The sequence below is a fragment of the Mustela lutreola genome, chromosome 8 (assembly GCF_030435805.1).
Source record: "Mustela lutreola isolate mMusLut2 chromosome 8, mMusLut2.pri, whole genome shotgun sequence".
Classification (NCBI taxonomy): domain Eukaryota; kingdom Metazoa; phylum Chordata; class Mammalia; order Carnivora; family Mustelidae; genus Mustela; species Mustela lutreola.
The window spans coordinates 146,702,349-146,723,813 of NC_081297.1; the positions used below are offsets into that span (position 1 = coordinate 146,702,349).

Genomic DNA, 21,465 nt, shown 5'->3' on the forward strand with positions numbered 1-21,465 from the left:
CTCCCCGGGCCCTGGCGCTTCCCTCAGGAGCTCGCCGGCTGCTCACCACCCCTGAGGCTGCATTCTGTCCTCCCCAGGATGCAGGTGGGTGGGGAGTGGGGGGCAGATCCGGGATTCAAAGTTCCCAGACCCTCCCAACCCCCCACGAGTGGCGCAGACCGAACCCAGAGTTCTCGAACTTTGGTTTTTAGGACAACACCCACTTCAAGGTTATAAAATCTCACTCCGAAATGTGAAGTCTGGGAATAAACACGGGAGATGCCTGTGAGAGCCAAGATCAAAGTGGGTCCTCCTGACCCTGCAGGAGGCGAGGGAGGGAGCCGGGAGGGAGGCAAGAGGGGTGTGTTCCCTCCCCGCGCCGGCCAGGAGCCAGCAGCGCAGGCGCGGAGGACAGACATGGGCCAGAGACCACACGTGCACAGCCCCTCCGCACCAGCCCCCTCACCCACGCTTCCCACCGAACCTCGCGCTGCCCCCGGTTTCCCTATGGTTCCCACCTCCATGCCCACCTACGAGCCCAGGAGGCAGCCCGGCGCCCTCCGGCTTCCTCCACTTGCGCTCCCTTGCATCTGTCAAGCCCCATGAGGTTCCCCCCCACCGCCATGGCTGCTGTACCCCCAACCCATCCTCACCTCGAAGTCAGCTGGCTTTCAAATTGTAAGCCCCATCGCCCCAGGGTCCTGGCTCCTCCCTGGCCTGGGGGCCCCCTACAGCCACACAGGCCGTCTCCATCCCCGCGCTGTGCCCCAGCCCACTGTCCATTCCCTGTACCTGGCAGTTCCAGACCATTTTCCCAGGCCCTGGGGCCCCCAAGAGGCCTCCCCTGACCCCTGCCGCTGTGCTCACGGCCTGTCCCCCTTGCCTTCCAACGCAGATGGCGGTTCCAGTTACGCACTCAGCGCGGTGGCTCTGGGCACATCCGTCTCTTCAACTGGACTGTAGGACGGAGGAGGGCTGGGACCCAGGACCGGTGACATAACTGCACGGCCCAGCACAAAATGCAAAAATGCAGGCGTTTGTTTAAAAATGATTAGGCATTTCTAGACAGCGACGGCAGAGCATCAAGCCAAGCTTGGGGCTCTCCTGAGCGCTGGGCTCTGTGTGACTTCGCGGGTCACATGCCCGAGAAGCTGGCCCTGCAGAGACCGCATGGTGGCTGCTTGTCACCGTAAGCAGAATGGGGCCTGGCACGTAGTGGGCACTTTTTAAACACTTGATGCGTTGGTGAATGACTACAGGCATCATGAGCTCCGTTTTTCAGATAAATAAACCATAACTTAGAGCAACTAAGTGGTTTGCCTCGACCCGCAGGGTGTCAGGGCCGTGACCGGAACTCAGGTCGGTCTGACCACAAACAGGTTCACGGTGGGTTAGGGGAATGACAGCACCGAGCCCAGGATCGCGCTCTGCCACTCGTTAGCTGGGAATTCCAGGCAACTTACTCCCCTGAGCTCAGGTTCCTCATCTGCAAGACGGAAACCGCGCCCCCACCTTGCTGGGGTACAGAGACAGAAAGGACCAGAAGCGCTAGCAGAGCCCCCAGTACACAGACCAAGGACTCCACAAATGGTTTCTATCTGGTGTTGCCCATGCTGTTTCCAAAGCCAATGGTTTCGGTCCCGGAGAGGTTCCTGGGTGCCCATTAGCAAATGCCAGAGTGTTTGAACACTGTGCCTACAGGTGACTTCCTCTTCCTGCTGTGCCTCTTATCTGCCCTGCCTTGCTTTGCATACAGTAGGTGCTGAATGGATGTTTGCTGCCCAGAGAGCAGAAACTCCATCCACACTCACTGGCCTGGATGCCAGGTCGGCCTTCCTGCAAGGAGCAAGCTTTCAGAGGAAGCGGGTAGACCTAGGCAGAGACCTTCGTGCGACATGCTCACTCCTCCCACAGAGACCGGGCTGGACTCCTGCTGTCCCTGACAGTGACCGTGGGCCTCAGCCTCACTGTGGAGCCACCGGCCATCGCTGAGAAGCCCCAAACCCCAGCTCTGCGGCCAGGAAACCCAGGTGGGACAGTGCAGAGTCTTCAATCTATGCTCCCTGCCCCCGCCGACCTCCGGTCACCCATATTAGGCAGCCCCCGCTCCATGGCGCCCCGGCACGGCCAAAGGGATCTCTGCAAACTGTAGTGTGGGGTGTGGGACAGAGTCATAACGGGGACAGAGGGCAGGTTACCACTAACAGAAACCACTGCTGCCCCTCCCCGCTTTGAGAACACACTGCAGTCTCTCCTTATAGAGCTCTCTCCCCTCTCTGACCCCCTCCACCCAACCAGCTGGGCTTGGGGTTCAAGTTCTAACCTCGGCTTGCTTCCCCGATCCCCTTCCTTGACCTCCGCCCTGGGCCCGTTCTGCACATACCGAGTCCTTCCTGTATGTCCCGTTCTCGAACACTGGAGGTGGGCACTGCTGCTCTCCCTACGTCTCAGGAGAGGAGACCAGGCCCAGGGAAGGGGGCGTGGCCAATCCCCGGAGGTTCTGCCCTCCCCCTTGGGGCCACGCTGTGCCATAGACCAAGTGGCTCCCTCGAATCCACCTCGGTTTCCTCCCTAGGGAAGGGGAGGGCTCAGCTGAAGCCATCGAGGGACACTCCGCGACCGACATCGCTCTGCCTCTGTCTGTTCCCCTGAATTATTTGGCGGCACCATGGAGATAAAACAACCCTTGGAAATCCCAGCGGTATTTTTTTTTCCCCCCACTGGAGCAACACAAAAATATCCCATGAAGAATGAATCACTGAAAGTGTCAGGGCAGGAAGAGGAAAGGCAGGCCCACAGAACGCCTGCGGGAGGGCGGCCTCGATTTGTTTCCCGACGCCCAGGCCTCCAGTCCCGCCTCCCTCGGGGTGGGGAGCCCTGGGCCTGGGAACCCTCCTCCTTGGGGAGAACAGAAGCCAGAGCCATGCCTCAGTTTCCCATCTGCAAATGGGGATCTCACACCCACCTTGAAGGGGTGCTGGGAGGGACCAAGGAGGCACGTGTGAATGTATTCATTCGTTCCCTACAAGGGGTCAGCTGGGCACTGGGCTGGGGACAGCAGATGGCACAGCAGGCAGAACTGACCCGTCCCAACCCTCACGAAGCCAATCAAATGCTTACACAGGGGCCAGCGCTGATCCTGTGGTGGGACCCTACATCTGTCCACTAGGTCGTTTGTCTGGCCAGTTAGGTATGCCCACAGGCCACCTGGGGAGCTGGGTGGGGAGGGGGCATGTTGAAAGGATTTAGAGGTGGGCCCTAAAAGACACCGGCTCCCTCACCCTCCCCTCTATCCCTGTAATCCTGCCTGCCCTGAGCTGGGCCAGACATAAACCCCCTTCCTCATCCTCTGAAGAACCCGGCGTTCCAACCTGAAGTCCCCAACTTCAGACTGACCTGCGTTTTCCTTATCCAGCCACGGCCCAGGGGGACAGGGACCCTCAGGGTGACCGTGCAGTCAAGGGGAAAAGGGGACTGTGGGGCCCAGAGGAAGGGCCGACCCAGTCTGGTGGAGTATTTATTTAATCCTTGGGATTAGGAGAGGGGGAGATTACCTGTGATATACAAGTAAGGAAATAGGCACTTTCTCATCTCCTCGACTCCACGAGCTTCCTCACTCATCCAGGACCACCAGCTCATCGATGGCAGAGCTGGGACTCCATGAGGACCCGAGGGTCTCTCAGTGGCTTCTTGGGTCGGAGGAGGGGTGTTCAAGGAGCAAGAATTCTAAACGGGAGGAGAACGTGAGGGCTGCTTCAGTGTGATAAACACACACGGGCTAGGGGCCCGGCTTGGCTTCAGCTCTGTGACCCTGGACGAGCCCTTGCACCTCTCTGAGTCTGGGCCACCTGGATGTTTTTAAGCTGCAATTCAAAGCGAACCTCCCGTGTGTCCGATCCTGAGAACCCATCGCGTAGAAACATGTAGCTCTAGCATTACGTTACTCTTTGTGATTACCTGATGTTGCAGTTCCTGTATTTGCCTTTGCAAGGGCTGGTTCACAGCACAGACTGGCTGGCCTAGCAGGGGTACAACCCCTCCACAAGTTCCGGGGGGCCCAGGAGAAGCTCACTTCACTACATCCTCTTAGGCACCGTGGGTGTCCCGCCACTGCATGGTAAGTGCCTCCAACACCCCTGCCGGGCTCAGGGGTTTGGGCCCCCAGGCACCGGGTGCGAGAATGTTCCCAGTAGCACGGTTTAGAAGAGCCAAACCCTGGAGGCGACCCAGATGGAAAGATGGGAAAATGCACTGTGGTATGTCCAAACACTAGAACACTCCCCGGCTGCCAAGGGAAACGCAGCCACACCGAACATCTCGGGGCATTTTAGCCACACAGGAACAAGGGAGAGATTCAGGTCCCCAGATCAAACACAACATGGTCCGCTTGCTGAGACTAGAAGGAGCAGGAGAAACACGCGCTCTTGTAGGAGGCGTATGGCCATGACCTGGGCACGAAGGGGAGCCAACAGGATGCCTGGGTCCTGCGGGGCGGAGGTGAGGGGGGGGCACTCGGGGCCGATGTTCTAGCCCTCGCGTTGGGGGGTGTGCTCGAGAAGCTCTATCATGTTATTAATAGACAAACCGGTAAGTAAGGCGGCTTTGACAGGAACCGTGGCAGGAGAACATCAGGAGAGGGACTAACCTCATTCCCTCACTGGGAGTCCAGGCGGTAATATACAAAATGCTTCAAAATATGGACAAAAATAAAGATAACTCCCCGTCTCCCTTCGACTGTTAAAAGTCCCAGTCCCCAGACTCTGGGGGGCTGAGGAGGGGCCTGGTGTGGAGTCTCAGGGAGCCGGCTTGGCCGAGTTCTCTGGAAACGCTGCCTGTGCTCAGCTATGCCTCCTGGCCCCCTGGCCCCGTGCTGGGATAGCCCCGCTCTAGTAAGGGTCTGTCTCCGCGTGGATCCCTGGCCTCGCGGTGACCACTTCATCCCTTCGAGGGCTTCCTGGTCATCAGCGATCCGGGCCGTAGGCTTCCGCGCCTATAAACAAGGGACACGAACCGTCCTTCCGCGTAGCCCCGCCGTGTGCCTGACCAGGTGGACCCACATGGCCTAACCCAGGCCCAGAAGCCCAGGGCTGCCTCCCACCTGCCCGGGCAGGTCACCTGCCTCCGGAAGGTGCGGTTTCTTCCTCTGCGTGTCGTGGGTGCCTCGCCTCTCCCCTCTCTGGGTTTTGGGAAGATTAGGGAGCAAGCTGATCATTCACAGTGATGCCAAGGAACCCGGCGATGGGAGGACAGGCGGTCACTGCCGAGGAGGGAAAATGATGCCAAACGGATGTTGGTAACTGAACACACCGCCAACCACCAGCCACCATGCAGATGTTGGCGGAGGACAAACCGAAAAGCCCCCACTGGATGCCAGGTACGCGCGGCTGTGGCCTCGATACCCTGACCTTGCATGATCACGCTTCCTAACCCGTGGAGGCTGGCTCTCTGTGACCGGCTCAGGTGTTGCTGTTACTAATGGTAAAGCCCCAGTGTAGAACCCAGATTCGAAACAGACCAAGCTAAGTAACCGGGGTGTGTGCACCCTGGGGAGAGGCACCTGCGTCAAGGGTACAGTATGCGGTAGCAAAGAGCCAGCGCTTATCAGTTCAGGACCTTGGAGAATCAAGGGACCTCTCTGACCCTCAGTTTCGTCTTCTAATGGGGATGGAGTTCAGGGTAGGACAAGATGTGTACAGACCATTGGAGAGGTAGTTGGACCAGGGTGCCTGGAGTGTGGCCCTGCACACTTGGGAGCTGACTAGAAATGCAGGATCTCAGAATCTGCATCTTCATCCCGGCTTTTCCCAATAGATGCTCGAGTATGAGAACCACTGGGCTAGTCAGAGGTCAGGAGACATTTTCTAGAAAGGGCCAGATGTACATGTCATTGGCTTTTGAGCCACTGGGCCTTGTGGGAACAACTTAACTCTGCCATCGTAGCAAGAAAGCGGCAACATGTGATTCTAAGCACATGGGTGAGGCTGTGTTCTGGTAGAACTTTATTAACAGAAAAAGGGCACCCCAGCTTGCGAACCCCTGCATTAGAGCCTTGATACCCACAGTGCAGTCCACAGACAGCATCCAGGGCATCTCCTCGGAGCTGGCTGGAGACACGGGCTCTCGGGCTGCCCCCCTCCAAATCCCGAGGATTCAGGGACTGCGCCTACTAACCAGTCCTGGAGCCTGCTAACTGGTCCCAGCACCTGCGAACAGGTCCCACCATCTGCTAACCAGTGCCTGCTAACCAGTCCCAGACCCTGCTAACCAGTGCCTGCTAACTAGTCCCAGACCCTGCTAACCAGTGCCTGCTAACCAGTCCCAGACCCTGCTAACCAGTCCCGGACCTTGCTAACCAGTGCCTGCTAATCAGTACCTGCTAACGAGTCCCACCATCTGCTAACCAGTGCCGACACCGGCTAACCAACGCCTGCGGACAGGTCCCGGCGCCTGCCCGTTTGAGAAGCCCCAGCTGCGGCGCACACCAGGGAGCAGGCAGCAGGACCCTGCCGGTTCCCTCGGGGTCTGATGCACAGGGGCCGGGAGGGGGCCGCGGGGGTAGGGGCTGCCAAGCGAAGGTTTAACAAACCGTGGCACCAACGCGGCTAATTGGCAGCAGCTGCTGCTGCAACCAGAGACTTGTCAGCTGTGATTAAGCGAAGTTGCCTTTAGGCCAACCAACTTCAAAATTATGCAAATAGGGCCATAAAGGAGACCACAGGGTTGGTGTGTAGGAGCTGGCTCTCCCACCCCCCACCCCCGGACCTAGCACTCTTAACCCCCTTCTGCTGGCCTGGGCGGGGGGGCACGTCCACCTGGAGCACCCCTGGACCTGCTCCACTTCTGGGGGTTAACGAGCCTCCCGCCCACACTCCCCATAATTGGCACGAAAGCTGCTGAGCGGGAGGCGAGCCAGAGGCTGCCAAAAGCCAAGCCAGGCCCCGCCGCCCCTCTCAAAAGCATCTGCCGCCCCCGGGTAGCTGGCCCGGTTCCCTATCCCACTCCGAACCCCAACGAGCCAGGCCTGGCCTCCCTGGGACCCTCCACACCCAAGAGGGCTCCCTGGCGGCAATGGCCAGGCAGCCAGGGGGCACAGGACACTTTCAAAGGTGGCAGGAAGTGGCTCCCGGCCATCTTCCCCGAGGGCTGACGAGCCCTCACTCAGCCCTGAGGCCCAGACTTGAACAGACAGCAGCCCTCCTCTGGCTCACCCTCACTCCTGGGGCCGCTGGTACCCCAACCTAATCTCCCCAGCCGACCCCAGCCCTGTGGTCCCCACCCTGGGCTTTGCTGCCTCCTACGCTGGCCGCTCTCATGACGGATCTCCCGAGAAAAACGGGGAGGGGTCGGCCACGAGATTGGTGTGCGAAGTGGAGGGCACAGGGGTTCCGAGACAGAGGGAAGACCCCCGCGTCACACACACTCCCCACGTCCCCATCCCGTCAAGAGAACGGCAGTATGACATGGTCGTGGGAGATCTGGAGGGAAGCCAGCTCTCGGGCCTGAGGTCCCCATGGGCAGCCGCTGGCAGGCGTCTGGGGAGGAGCTGGGCTCTGGAACGGCAGGAGCTGCTCTGAGCCCCTGGTGCTTTTCTCAGGCCTCCTTCCCAGCCCAGTCGCACCAGCCAGCACTTCCTCCCCGAACCGGAGAGCCGTTCTCTTCGCGCTCGGGAAACCAAGGAATCGCTAAGAAGCCCGTCTGCCTGCGTCCGCGGAGCGGAGCCCTCCGACCGTCCCCCAGGTGGGCTCTGAGAGGGAGCGGGGAGCCAGGGCAGGGCACAGGCCCCCGCTGGAGGGGGAAGGCCCGGCCAATCTGACCTACACGCCCGCCCGCCGGGAGCCCATCCCGGTCCACCCTGGTGGCCGGGCAGAGCCTGGCCCTGGGAGGGCGGGCCTTCCTCACGCGGGCTCCGTGGGCTGGAGAAGCCGTCCCGGCCCACCACAGCAGGCTTCCTGCTTTTCAAAACGGAACATGGCTCAGGACGGGGAGAAAACTGCTCCATTTTTAGAGCATCGGTTGACGTCCAGGTGAATGTCGGAGGTCTAATTAGTGTACTGCTACGGGAGAATGTGGGTCCCCAGATTTCTGGGGAATGGAGAGGTAGCATCAAAAAGCATTTATGAAAGAGCTCGGTCAGCAAGAAAGCCGGCCAGAACTGGGGTGCGGAGGGCGGGAGTTCGCCAGGAGGTGGGCTCCGGGCCGAGCCTGGCAGAGGGGGCCGCAGAGAGGGCAGGGGTGCAGGCTGGCCCGGGGGAGGGGCCACGGTGGTCCTGGGGCCCCAGACACGTGGCCCAGCCTGTCTGGGCCTCCCTCTTGCCTACAAAGTGGGGTGCTGACCCAACCTCACGGGGGGACCTGCGGGATGACATGACGTGCGTACGGGAGTCCAGGACCGAGCCGGGAGGTCAGCGGGTGGTCAGGAAACAGGGCTTCCCTTCCTGGCCTCTCCTTCGCTGGGTTCAGGGTTTGCTTCTGGCTGCTCCGCGTTCTTTAAAGTGAGCTGCACGTGACCTGAGACGCGGTCCAGGGGAGATCGATAGCTCAGATGTGGACACGGAGGAACAGAGGACCAGAGAGGTTGTCTTTTTGCGGGGATGGGGGTGTTACATAGGTCCTATGAAGCCGACCTGGGACCAGCACCCAGATTTCCAGATTCTCGGCACGGGGCTCCCTCCTCAGTACCACACTGGCCCCAGCTGGCACAGTCCACACATCCCTGGTATGGCTCGGCGGGGGGGCACTGAGACATTTAGGGGTGCACAGGGCTCTCCACACTGTGGCATGCCCCTCCTCCCTGCCACCGCCGTCAGCCGGGCTGCGGGACAGGGGGCACAGACCTTGGACCACAGCCTACAGGCTATAGAGGAAGAACCCCCACAAAAGTTAGCCTGTAGAGAAGACCTGGCCTTCTGTACAGTGGAAACAGGAGAAAGAGACTGTTTCTTGAGCACCGACTATGTGTCCGGCCCCGGGATGGGCATCTGACAAATACTGTCTCCTTTAACTCTCGAAAAAGGGGGCTGCTGCTGCCCGTGTGCAGATAAAAAAAGTAACGGGGCCAAGGTCACAGAGCAGCTGCACTCCGGGCACTTGACCCCAAGCTGACCCCGTTTCCAAGTCAAGGTCCGTTCTGGGCCTCCAGCTCTTGGCCTTGGGCAATCGGGGAGGAAGTGGGGGGGGGGGCTGCTATTCTCCCGAAATGAAACCACCGAGAATTTCCCCCTCTCCCGAGGCCTGGGGGCAAGCAGGAGAGAGACCATTTTTGGAATAAGCCGCTTCCGTTTCCCAGCGCGCTGGAGGCCTGGCCCTCCGCCTACACGCAGGGCTTCCCAGCAGACCTGGGCCCTGATGGAACTCCTCCAACCACGGCCCCCGGGGGCCCGTCCTCCTGGGGGACAGTCTTTCGGGGAAGCTGGGGAGGAGGACTCCGCACTCCTACCCCTCCCCTCTACACGAGTCTGGCCTCACACTGAACAGGCTTATTTTAAAACAATCAGCATTTGGCTCAAGCTGTGAAAACGAAGCCTACATTTGGTCGTGTCAGGAAGAGAGGGACAGGCCATGCCTGGGAGAGAAGAGGTCATTGGTGCCAGTTCCCCCCGAGTATCTCAGACCTAGCTCCCAGCCTCACGGACAGAGAGGGGGATCGGGGACATCCAGGTACGGGAGTGACAGATCTAGTTCTAATGCCATCACCGCCGCTAACCGACATGGGACCGTGAGCAGGTCGCTTCATTCGAAACCTCGGTTTTCTTCTTGCTTGCCTTCTATCATTCAGCCAGGAAACGTTCACTGAGCCCCTGCTGGGTGCACTCCTGACTCACAGCCCTGAGGACGCAGGACTGAACAAGACAGACACCTGCCCTCGCCATGTAGAGACTCCGGTCTGGAGCTGGGAGTGGCGCGTTCCATCCCTCTCCAGCTGGTGTCTGCCCAGGAGGCATCTAGCTCAGGAGGCCCTTCTTGGCTGAGCCCATGCCGGAGGCCCCTGCGACTGTTGGCTCCCAGTGGAGGCTGGATCTATGTCTGATGTCCCTTGGAGACCCTGGGTGCCCAGCCCTGCCCTGGGCACAGAGGTGGGGAATAGGAGAGCGGGAGACCGGAGCAGCGATGGAGGGGCAGCACGGAGCTAAGAGGCCCTGGCCAGGGCCTTGGACAGTCCACAAATAAACTGCTCATCCCTCTTCCCAACTGAGAGAGAGAGAAAATAGCTTTCACACTATATTTTCTGATTTTTTTCCCACTTCACTGCTTCTAAATCGATCCAGAACAGACTGTCCAATTGTTTGAATTTCAGGAGGAAAGTCTCCTAATCTTTCCCTCGCCCTGCCCAGAATTCTGCCAGGCCCTCGTCCTCTCCCGGACGTGCCCACCTGCTGGCCTGTGGCCCTGTAGGAAGATGGACGGGGGCCTGAGTCCCAGGGGTGATCATGTCTGGACGCACCAGAAATAACCTGTCCCTGGAAGAGAAGGCTTTGCTTCCCCAGGTAGGACTGAACTCGGGGGTGCGAGCGGTGCTCTGCAGGCAGCGGGACACCCAGGGAGCCTGGCACCTGGGTGGAGCCGAAGGCTGCCACATGCCTTCAGGTTTCCTCTCCCTTCAGGAAAGTACACTGGGTGCTTCACGCGAGCAACCGGGAAGGGCTGTCACCAACCCCGCTGCTCCGGGCGGCGGAACAAACACTCCTTAACTTGCCAGCAGCCTTGGAGGTCAGGCCACTGCCGAATGCCAGAGCCTCACCTGCCCGGCCTCCAGCAACACCACGGGACAGCCATGGCCAAGCGCTGAACGTGCACCGACTCCTTTCCCTGGGCTCCGCGTGTCTTGTTCCTTTTCCCGTGATGTCCCTCCGCCCCTGGCTCACTGACCCCCTCATCTCATACTCTACCTCCTGGGATGCCACCTCCCCTGGGAAGGCCTCCATGCTGCTCCAACCCCTTTCTCCAGGCCGAATTGCTCCTCCGACCTCCATCATCACCCACACTTGCTCAGTCCTTTACATGGGACCCAGACCCGTAGGATCCAGACGTCCTGCAGACCACAAGACCCGAGGGTAACTTCTGGAGTAAGTAAGCACGTCACAGGGACCCAAGCGGATGGCTTACACGCTCCTGACCCCCGGCCCCTTCGGAGGAGGCAACAGGTGGCAGCAGAATCCAAGGGTCAAATATTAAAGACCTCACTGCCCTTGACTTCCGGGCCCATATGAGGCCGGGACAGCTCCAGAGCAACCCTACCCCTGCCCCATTCCTTCCCCAGGGTCTCGCTACGTGCGTCCCCCTCCCCAGAGAGAGGGAGCTCCACGATGGTGACAGACCAGTGGAAGCGTGAGAAGGGCTTGCTTCTGGAACATTCTGCCTGCCTCTCAGGTACAGAGGACCCCGGGGGTCCTCCTGGGGACCCCAGTTTACAGAGGATACTGAGACAGAGAGGAGGTGGCTTGGCAAGGCCACACACCAGTGAGGGGCAGGCGCAGGGCTCTGGTGCCCCTGTGCCAATGCCTCTCTGGGCCACGAAGCGTATCCAGCCTCCACTGTGGAAAGAGTTGAAGCTGCCAGATCCAAATCCTTAGCAGCCGTGTGGTCACAGGGAGGTCACGACATGGGAGCAGTGGTCACCTGTCCTTGTGCACGGCATGGTTTCAGGATTCATGCTTACGAAGTGCCTGGGATGGGGGCTCTGTGGCGACTCAGGGGTCTCCCTAGCAGGTTGGGGCGCCCATGGGCCTGGGAGCCAGTGCTCCCGTGCCGGGGGCCGGCAGGCCGAATTCCGCCCTGGCTTTGCAGTGACCTCGTTTCTTGCCCCTGCCCTGACCCCGCGCTTTGGGCCCCTCTGGCAGAAATCAGATGGCTCGCAGGCCGCTGTTCCGTAGTCTGTGCGGGCAACGCGCCACCCCTGCTCCAAAGCCTCCCGTGCAACCTGTCCCCCACCGTATGGAGCCCAAACACCTCCCCCGACTTCCAGCGCAGCTTCACAGATTACAAACTACGCTCAGACACCTTATCTGTGCGCGTCACCATCCCCCAAAGGCAGGGACGCCTGGCCCGTACCATGGAGGAGGGAACGGAGGTTTGGAGCAGCCCTGGGACTTCCCCATGTGAAAGGGGGGGAAGCCACAGCATGAACCAGCTCTGTCCAGCTCACAACCACACTGGCAGGGACACCGGTGGCCTGGGCCCCCGGACTCGGGTCACCAGGCCCGGTCCCGTGGAACGGGGACAACAGATGTCCGCACAGGGAGAGAGACGGCTACGCAGCCCATCCGACCTCATCGCTCATGGACCTCAGAAGGAATCCCTCCCTCGCTGCCCCGGTCCTGGCCTTGTGACGTTCCCTGACAGCTGTCCATCCGTCTGCCCTTCCTTCTCCCGTCCATCGCCTCACTCGCTCATTCATCCGTCTGCCCATCCGTCCGCCCACCTGCCCATCTGCCCAGGCACCCTGGGCCAGGCTCCAGCCACAGAGCTAAAGCAGGAATGAAGTGGCGTCCACCCTTCGAGCACAGAGAGAAGCCCACCGCCTCCGGGCCTCCTGGGTGTTTCTGTTATTAACCGGACCCCTGGCGGTAAGGACCGTAACGTGTACTGAGCATTGAACTGCACATCAGGCTCTGCACCAGCACGGTCCTTGGATTGACTCATTTAATTCTTCAAAGAACCTTGTGAGGTGGGTGCTATCCCCATTTTTAGATGAGGACACTGAGACTCAGAGAGGTCATGTAACTCGCCCACGGTCACACAGCTAGCAAGGATGGAGACCAGGGTGTGAGCCCCGGGACGGTCCCTCCAGAGTTCTGGGATAATAAAATCACGGTTATCGTTGTGACAGACCCAGGGGCCTGGAATATTATGATTCTTACCCGTAGCCCTCAAAACTGCCCTTGTAACGTGTTAGTGTCATTACCAACGTTACCAGCCTTATCTTGCAAATGGGCACACTGAGGCTCGGAGCAAGCCGAACTGCCCGCCCTGGAGCTGGGGTGGGAACCCAGGAGGGCGCATGCTGAGCAGACTCCCCCTGGTCTCAGGGCCCCCTGGACTCTTCCTCATTCAGTCGACAACCACTGCCACGGAGGCTCAGGGACGATCGGGTGCGGCTCCTGCCTGGCTGCTGCAGGAAGGACTGAGGCGGTGTGAGCCGCGCCACGGTGACACACCAGCTCGTCGTAATAGCGTGAGACGACAGACCACGCGGTTGTCAACGCACACTCTGGGCTCACTAATCTTCTCCGCAAACCTAATCTGGCTCTCACAATAACCCCTTCCGCAGATGAGGAAACAGAGGCCCAGAGGCTACATAACCCACCCAGGGTCGCAGAGTTTGGAACAAACAGAGAGAACACTTGTCCCTGCAGGAGCCCCGGCCACGGGCTCTCTAGCCATCTGTGCCTCTGGGCCAGGAGCCTCCCTCTGGCTCTGCCCGTTACCTTGACGATGGGCCTCAGCTCAGAGGCTGGTTCATTCCCCAAAGGCCTCAGGGCCCCGGGGATCAGATTCCAGGCAGTCACACCCAGAGGATGCCACACTGCCCACCTGCTTCCTGAAACACGGAAACGGCAGAGGCCTCGCAAACCAGCCCACGGCGGGGGCATGCTGGACTCGCGCAGAGAGGTCGGGCCTCTGGGGCTCAGTGGTGTGGCCAGGCTTCCTGCAAATGGGCACAGAGGCTCCCTGCCCCATTTCCTGGATGTAGAGACTAAGGCTCAGTGCTAGCAGGCCTAGCACGGACACCCCAGGCCCCACGTCCTGAAGCCCAGCCTGGCGGGAGCCAAGGAGGCTGAGAGAGCTCAGAGGGAAGAAGAAAGGGGACTTTCTAGACTTTGGTATTAGTGTCTGTGGTTCCAGGCTTTAATTTTTAGAATTTCCATTTTTAGTGTCTTATGCTTGTTCCCCCATCCCAAGGAGCCCACAGGATCCAGAACCTGGGGTTTCAGAGCCCTGTCTGGCTATGACCCCAGCACCCGCTTCCTCTCTCTGGGCTCTGTTCTCCTTAGCAAAAGGGATACTCACAGGTTGACCCTGGGGTTTCCCGAGGACGCTGGAAGGTAATGCATACGAAGGGGCTTGGTAACAAGAAAAACTGCCAGCGTGAAAATCACAAGATGCCACCGGGAGCCCAAGCCTCTGCCAGACTGCTTCAAGATTTTCTCAGAGTACTCCTCTTCCCGAAGTGCCCTGTGCCCTCTTCTGGGCAGGGCACCCTCCGACTCAGCCTTTACGACCCAAGCCAAAAGTCACCTCCTCCAGGGAGCCCTCCCTGCCCCCTCAGGCAGGGTGGGACCTTGCAGATGCCTGTTTTATTCTCTTCTGCCCCCAACAGACACACGGCAAAACCCATCAGGTCCTATCTTCGTCGTCTCTGGTCTCCGGCTGGCACCGTGTCCTGGCACAGGGTAGGTGCGCCGGAAACGTGGAATGAATGCAAGCTAAATGCATTGGCCGTTAGTCTAGAAATCCAGCTGTGCATGGGAGAAAAGGAGCCCAAAGTGAAAGCAAATCACCATCCTTTCCGTCACCAGCTCGGGGAGCTGCCGAGGGAATTCTCGCACTGGATTATGGAAGGAATTTGTCTTTATTTTTAATTTGTGCCAATATCTAAGAAAGCAGCACTTTATTCTGAGCCTATCAAGTGCCGAAGAGCTTTGAATCTGGTGCAGGAGGCAAACTTCCCCGGCCCAATTTCCCCATGCAAATCTCTCGGCGACCGCCGAGCCATCTCCGCCCTCCGCCGGGCATCTCCGACGCTTGCCAGCGAGGAATAATCAGATTATGTAGCTGGGTTTTAAAAGATCACGGTTTGTCTCATTTTCCAGGGAAGTGTGAACAAAAATTGTTTTTTCCTCCCAGGGCTCTGTTAAGAGCTTCCAGAACTTAATTCAGTGTTAAATGGGTGTAATTTGGGAAGCTCATGCATTATTTCTTAATTTCTCAAGGCGAGTCGGCACGCATCTGCTGAGGTACGTGTGTGTGCGGACAGATGGGCGGTGATCGGAGTGTGCACCCTAGTGGGGGGGGGGGAAGGGGGCAGGCTGTCTAGAACACGCAAAGTAGATGCTCCATTCATCGCTGATGTCCGGAAATCTGGGATGGGAGGCATTTGCATTTCATCTGGCTTCTGCTTTTCCGCTCTGATGGCCAAGGGCCTGGAGGTGGTGGGGGTGACGGTGGGGGTGTCTGAAGCCTTTTCCAGAAGGGAGTGCCGTTCGACCGTCCCGGCCCCCTCCCAATGCCCCATCCCAGGCAGCCTCGAGGGCCTCTGAAAAACACCTACCAAGTCTGCATCATAACCCTGAACACCCTTGGAGGTCCAGGACGTCCATTCACCGTGACCTTGAGCACAACCAGAACTGGCTCTGGACTCAGCGTCCTCATCTGTATCTGGGTACGTGGACAAGTTTCCAGCTCTCTCTCAGGACCCACAGCAGAGGCTCCTGGGGCTTCCCTCTCTGACTTAGCATGCACAGAGGCCCCAGACGTGCTGGAGTCCCCATCTTTGTCTGATTCCCCAACTTTAGGCTATGAAGAGTGGAGTTCCCACACCCAAGACCCTACCAGGACCTCTTACCCCACAACCTTCATGTCCTGCACTGCTGAGTGGGAAAAGGGGCTCAGGGGGCCAGTGACTCGCCAGTGAGGGGCCAGGTCAGGATGCCCAGAGAAGATTCTCCAGAGAACTTCCTACCTGGTCACAGTCAAGGGGAAGAGGAAGGAGGAGCTTGTCGCGAGGGGACCTAGCTGACACGAGGGGGAGTTAGTACAGTAACAGGGCCAGTGGTCCCAAGACAGCCACTGTCCCAGCCAGAGAATTATCTATTCATTTACTCAGTCATGCACCAAGTTGAGCCCTGGTCATCTCTAGGCAGGGCTCCACGGGGACAGGTCTGAGAGGGCCTTGGGGTCTTCTCTATGTCCCCAGGTCACACACAGAGATGGGGTCAAGCAATGTGCTGGCTGCAGGAAGGAGGTCAGGAAGGACAAAAAGAGAGATGGGGAGACAGGAGAAGGAACTTGCTTCCTGCCGGGCTTTGTGCAGAATGAGGCCAAAACCAACAGAGTGGGCGGCATCTGCCGTCTCCAGGAGGCCATGGCCCAGGCCTCTGGTCTCCCTCCTTGCTTTTGCTGGCTCCGGATGTTCAGGACCCCACCTTACAGAAGAGTGTTTAGGACACAAGTTCCTCCTGTTCTTGGAGGTTGACTATTATTTCAGTAACTTCTAGAAAGAGCAGCTGGGCTAGGAGAAGTCACTTTTTTGAGGGAGCTGGGGCTGGGGTTTCTCTGTTCATCCTAGGACTGATGTGAATCTGTTGCATGACTTGGCTGGGGAGAAGCAAACCAGCAGAGGCTGAGTTAATAGAGGCAGAGTGTCCCCAAGAAGGGAGGTGATACCTATCACCCCAACCATAAGATGGGCCGCGCTCTGGCTAGGTTCAGAACAGAGGAAACAGAACGAGGGCTCGGAAGTGAGACTCCAAGCAGCCTGACCGAGGGCAGCAGTGTGAGGAGCTACGGGGCTGCCCTGGGGCTAGGGCTGGGCTCCGGGCGGAGTCCTGAAGCAGTTAGGAGCCGCTGGGTTATTCGGAACCCCTCTGAGGCCGTTTCTGGCGGCACAACAGCATCTATCCGTAAGGACAAGTTCATGCAGATGGCCTGCAGATTAAGGAGGTGTTGGGGCTCGGGGCTCGCTCCATACAACACCTGGCACGTAGTAGGCCTTCTGGCCTCTGCCATCAGATGCTAGCCTAGTGCCACGGAGGCCCCATGCTGCGTGTGCGTCCGCCAAGTCGCGTGTCATTTGCAGACAGTGGTCGCGGCCCAATCTGGTGTCCGCTTGCTCCTCCCTCTCTTAGAAGCCAAGGGCCTGGCTGTGAGGCACTCGTCTCCTGCAGTGTGGCCGGAAGCGGGGAGGGCTGGCAAGGGCTTGGCTGATTGTCCTAGAGGGCTGGAAACCAGACCCCTCTCCTTGTCTTCCAAATACCCCTCCCTCTGCCCACCCAACCATGCGCTCCCACCGGCAGGCCACGTAAGTGTCCAAGCTCCAAACCTACCCATCTGCCCCTCCTCGCCACCCCACCCCTGCTTCTGAACCCTCCCCCAGGCCGGGGGCGGAGGGGGGGGGGGTTGTCCAGTTCCTGGCACCCGCCCGGGCTGCGTGGCGGTACCATCTGCTGCCTGTCTCCCTCGTCCTGCGGCCCCCCGCCCCCCCCAGCCAATCTGCATCACCACCCATCGAGGGGCTCTGCCCAGAACACCTTCTGCTCCTCCCTTCTGGCTGCTTCGGGCCTGCCTTCTGGACCAGGCCCCCCTGGCACCCCTCCTCGGGCTCTCAGGGGCAGACGTTCCCCCGTGCGCCCCCCCACCTCGGCTTCCCCCAGGCAGGCCTCCAACCCTGGCTGGCCCCATCAGGGGCTGTTTCCTCAAGAGCAGCCAAGGGCAGAGTGGACACCCTTGGGCGGCGGCAGCCATCGGGGCTTGCTGGGCGCTGTGCCCAGAGGAAGGAATGGACGGGTGGCTAACAGGACCAGGGAGTGGCTCTCAGCTGCGGCTCCCTGGGGCAGGCCTCCCTCCCCCCTTTCTCTCCCCCACAGAAGTCTGAGCAGCGCTGGCCCTGCCCCCACCCCTCCCCTCCCATCCAGCGGGACAGGCTTCGGGGTGGGTGGGACACACGCACAGACACGTTTACACACACATGCACACATTCGCACCCCACACACATTTACACGCACACCACGGCGGCTGCAAACTCACACCACACACTCGCATGTTCCCATACTCACACACGTACACACGCAGCTCCAAGCTGATCTGTTTCTCCTCCCAGATGCCTGAGACAGAGCCAGGAACTCTGTGGGTTGCTGACATGAAAGAAACGGCAGAGCCCCCTGCCTGGGGCTTTCACCTTGAGCCCAGAGGTGCGAGGCGCGGGGGGCCATCTGGCTTCAGGGAACTTTCTGGACACTAGCTCCACAGTCAACCCGTCAGGGCTGGCACACGGCAAACAGCATCTCTGGAGAGATAGATGGCTCACAGGCAGGGGTCCTGCCCCGAGCAGTCACAGATTCAGGGGTTGGGGGGACACCTCAATTCTGGACAACCCTGGCCAGCGTAGGGATTGTCCTGAGCTGGCACCAGGGACCCACGATTTATTCTGATTCTGCGTTAAAAGCCATTTCCAACCGTTCCCTGCAGACGCCTGTCAGTGAAAGGTCCCGCTGGGCCACATGCTTTCTGGTCACACTGAGACCATCTCATAGGCGAAGAAACCACGGATGGTGGACGGACCCCCGCCCCTTATTCTGACTCTGAATGGGGCCTAACTTGCTAGCTAAAGGGCATTTCAATCACAGCCTGGTGCGGGATTCACAGGACATCAGTGACTGAAGACGGCTTAGACCCACAGGGGTCAAGGCCCTCATTCTATGACGAGGTAACTGAGGCCCAGAGAAGGACAGAAAGCTGCCTGGGGTCACACAGCCAAGAGCGCACCATCAGACACGGGCAGGGCCTTCCCAGTGTAACCTCCATCAACCTTCAGAGGTGGCAAGAGCTCCGGGGCCACTTTACAGATGGGGAAACAAAGGCTCGGAGAGGTCAAGCACCTTGCTCAAGGTCACCCAGCCAGGAGAGAGAGGCCACTGTGATTCCTGGTGCAAGGCACTTTCTGCTCCTGTCATCCCGCTCTGGGATTCCTTGGGCAGGAGCCCACACTAGGCTCAGGGATCACAGAGGCCGAGAGACGCCGGGCAGACACAAAGAGGCATACAGACATACTCCCACGGAGTATTATGTAACTCCCCTTCCTTGGCCCCATCGCCCCAGGGGTGCCGCCGGCCACCAGCCGGGAGCCGCGACCCACCCGGCCTGGCCCCACCAGCCCCTCATTGGCTCTCTCCAAAGAGAGAACAGTTGGAGGCGCCAGGACGCGCTGGCGTGTCTTCCTCCTTTCTTTTTTCCTCTGGCTGAGTAACAAATACTAATACTAATAATGATAATAATAATTAGAATAAATATAACCTGAAGACGCTTGGGGTCTCGTTGCCATGGCAACCGCTGGCGCTAATGAGCTTCGGAGGCCGCCGCCGGGCCACCGGGCTCCGGGCGCGGGATCAATATTGATTCGGCCCGGGGAAGCGGCGGCGGCTCCGCTGGGGCCACGCGGCAGGCGGGGAGCCAGGGGCGCGCTCTTGGAGGGGGTCTTCCTGGTGGCCCGCGCCGCCCAGCTGGGGCCCCCGGAACCGGCTGGGTCCCCAGCGTGCCTCCGGAACTCTGTCCGGCGCGCACGGGGCTCCCCGCTCGCTGCGCTCCGGGACTCGGTCCTCGGACGCCGGTCCCCACCTCGGACGCGCATTCCGGTCCCAACTGCTGCGTACCGGCACGACGCGCTCCGGGATGCTCCTCGGTCCCCTCCCCTCCAAGGTTCAGCGACCCCGACCTCGATTAGCCCCGGCGCGGACCCCAACGCCAGAGCACAGGCTAACCCCCACCCGGCTCCCGCCCCCAGACTCTCCGCCCGGCGTCCCCGACCCCTTTCCAAGGCACGCCGGACCCTCCGAAGCACCCACCGCGGCTCTCCCAGCGCGCCCACCCCTCCCCGCCCCGGGCGCCAGCACCCCTTTCTTCCGAGCCCCGGAGCCGAAGACCCCGCCCCCCCCCGCCGGGACCCTCCCCCGCCAGGAGCCCCGCCCCCGGCCCTCTCCTCCCGGGGCGCTCGGACCACCCCCTCCGCCCCCCGCCTCCCGTCCGGGCGCGCCCCTCCCCCGCGCGGCCCCAGCCCGGCCCGCCCGGGGCGCCGCTCACCTCGTGCCCGCCGCCCGCTCGCTCCTCGCTCCGCCGCCGGGAGCCGGCGCCCGCGGGGCTGAGCCGCCTGCTGGGGCGCGGGGCCGCCCACGCCCCCGCGGTGCCCCCGCCGCCGCCGCCGCCGCCGCCGCAACAGTTGTCCCGGCCCCGGGGGCTGCGGGGACTGGGGGGCGCCCGCGGGGCTCGGGGGCTCCTAGGCGCGCGGTGGGGGTGGGGGGTGGGGGGCGCGGCGCGGCGCTGGGGCTTCGGCTGGGACTCGGGGTCGCGCTCCGGCCGCCCGCCGCTCGCCCCGCCGGCGCCCCGCGCCGCCCGCCCGCGGCTACTGGGCGGCCCGCGCCTCCCGCCCGCCCGCCGGCCCCGCGCCCCGCGCCGCGCCCGCCGCCGCCGCCGCCGCCGCCGCGCTCATGCTCGCCGGCCCCGCGCCCGCCGCCGCCACTTCACTCTTTGGCGCTCGCCGCTCGCTCCGCGCCCTCTGCTGCCCCCTCGCCGTCCTCGCGGCTCCCCGCCGTCCTGCCCTCGCCGCCGCGCCGCGCTCCCCCTCTGCCAGCGCCGGCGTCCGCCGCTCCCGCCCGCCCCCCTCCTCCCTCGCGCTCGCCCGGCCGCTCTCCCGCGCCCCCCCCGCCGCGCCCCCCCCGCCCGTCCCTTCCTCCCGCTCGCTTTTTCTCTCGCAGTCCTTCCCCTTCCTTCCTTTTGTGGCTCCGTCTTGCGGCTCACTCTCGCCTTTTCTTCCTTCCGTCCTGCTGTCCTCCGTCCTTCTGTCCTGCTGTCCTCCGTCCTTCCCACTTTCCCCTCCCCTCTCTCCCCCCTTCTGTCCTTCCTCTCCGCCCCCCTCCCACCCTGTCTCCGACTCCAGGCTCCCCAGGCGCCCAGCACTCACCTGCCGCCTTCCAGGTGGTGCTCCGGGGCCCCGCCTAGGGGAGAACACGCCGCCTTCTGCCAGGCCGACCCGGTCGCGGTCGCGGCAGATGGCCCGCCTCCTGCGCCGGGAGGCTCACCGGGTCAGGTTTTCTCTCCCCAGGCCATTCTTGTCAAGGGAGGCATTCCCTCTTTCCCGATCAGGCCCTGGGTGCTGGGTGGCTGGGTCCGGGGAGAGGATCCATCACATCGGAAAGGAGGCTGTGTTTCGGTTTCCCGCAGACAAAGCCCAACTTCCCTGACCACCGTGACCGCTGCTTGGGCTCCCCTCTGCCATTCCAGTTCGTGTCTCTACCTGTGCTCCCCAGCAGCCCGTGTTTCCCGCTGGCCCTCCTGTCTGGGTGTGCTGGGTGCTCTGCATGGCCCTGAGTCCAAGAGCGAACCTCAGTAAGCGCCTCTTGCACTTTCCTCTGTCCCAGGCCCCCTGTCCTGCAGGGGTAGGGACTGTGGGGGGACATTGCAGGGACCCCACAGAGGGGCTGGTGATGAGGGTGGCTATCCCTTGGTCATTTGGGAGGGAGAGTGCGTTTGAGTGCCCTGGAACGCAGGTCAATTCCCGAAGGGCAGACTCCTCGGGGCTCTCCCATCCTTGGATCTGGTTTCATGGTTATGGACATGGATCGAACCTCACGGGAAACTGGGCTGGGCCCTTTATACATGGTATTTTATTTATACTTCACCAAAGCACTGGGTGGTGTCCTCCCCTTTTTACAGACAAAGCAGGCAACTGGGGCTCAGAGAGGTTAGGACACCTCCTGTGAGCCACACAGCCAGCAAGAG

The 21,465-nt window shown here is 61.0% G+C and overlaps 1 protein-coding gene across 2 annotated transcripts in view; it reads right to left on the reverse strand.

Moving 5' to 3' along the window:
- Positions 1-21,465, reverse strand: part of SHISAL1 (shisa like 1) — a 128,736-nt gene that overhangs the window by 50,696 nt on the left and 56,575 nt on the right. Inside the window, exon 1 of one of the 2 annotated variants that reach the window (XM_059187219.1) lies at positions 19,771-20,030. The exons of the other annotated variant lie outside the window; for it this stretch is intronic. The gene's annotated coding sequence lies outside the window, so the exon portion shown is untranslated. Of the gene's footprint in view, positions 1-19,770; positions 20,031-21,465 lie in introns of those variants that run through there. 2 annotated transcript variants of the gene reach the window in all.